We start from the raw sequence: 1,360 nt of genomic DNA, 5'->3' as shown, positions 1-1,360 counted from the left end.
CTCGCACCCTCAAGCAAACGGGCAGGTCGAAAGCAGTTAACAAAACTCTCAAAGACACCTTGAAGAAGCATCTAGAACTGGCTAAACGAAACTGGCCTGAGAAATCACCTGAAGTACTCTGGTCATACAGGACTACTGAGTGAACAACAACTGGTGATACCCCCTTTGCACTCATGTATGGGTATGATGCAATGCTGCCAGTCGAGATGATTCCACCTTCTCAAAGACGTATGGTGTACGATCAGGATCGTAACTACCAATTGCTGTATGAGTCCATAGACCAGATTGAAGAAAGACACAAAAAATCCAACATACGCCTGGCTGTCCACCAGAAAAAAGTTGCCCGGTACTTCAATTCTAAAGTTAAGGAACGAAAGTTTGACGTGGGGGATCTAGTCCTGTCAAGAATATTCCCAGAAACTCGAGATGCCTCAGCAGGAGTGCTAGGGCCAAGCTTGGAAGGTCCTTACCAAGTCACAAAGATAGTACTGCTCGGCACATACAAGCTAGCACGGTATGACCAGGACCTCCAGTTAGTACTTGTCCCCCGTACTAGAATGGGGAACACCTAAGGAAGTACTACCAATAAAGATCACTTTTAAGTGCTCGTTCACTGGCCGGTACAGGCATGAATTGCCCATACCATTGACCAACTCAAGTTAGTTATATTAATTATGTTACAGGCACGATTGCCCATTTATTGTAATAATTAATATTTATGAATGAAGCTACATTGTAGCGACACAACTTGTATGGTTAACTTTTAATCAATAAGACATGATTTTTATCCATTTTTACAAGCCTTACTTTTACAATGATTATCTTGCTAATTAAGAGATTTATTTCATGGATTTTTGGCAGTGTATGAAGCCTTTCTAGGATTTGGCAAACCCAAGTACCCTCGAACATGTTAATATGAACAGCTCTAGTCAGTTAGCAAGTGACCAAGAGGATAACCCAAGAGTTATGAATCCTGCTCAGTCACTTGGGGGGCACAATAGTCATACGTGGACAAGAAAAGAGAAAAGCGCGTAATCAAAAGGACTTAGAAACATTAATTTTTATTAATGTTAAAGTGCTTCGGTTTGTACCAAGCAAAAAAAAGGGCCATAAAACAATTTCTGTAGATAGGGTTGAACAATTTTTGTTTACAATTCGAAAAAAATTAATAGTTCCGATTCACAGAGCCGCACAGCTCCAAAAAACAGTATACGTCGAGTATCAAGGAAAAATAAAAGTACGAGCAGATAGATAACTGAAACGAGAAGCATTTTATAAAAAGGAAAAAGAATGCTCGAGATTAAAGGTTGCTAGGCTCAGCCATCTTTGTCTTTCCAACAATAAAAAAATAATATAATAA

Source organism: Humulus lupulus, chromosome 6 (assembly GCF_963169125.1).
Source record: "Humulus lupulus chromosome 6, drHumLupu1.1, whole genome shotgun sequence".
Lineage (NCBI taxonomy): Eukaryota > Viridiplantae > Streptophyta > Magnoliopsida > Rosales > Cannabaceae > Humulus > Humulus lupulus.
This window is presented reverse-complemented; position numbering follows the sequence as displayed.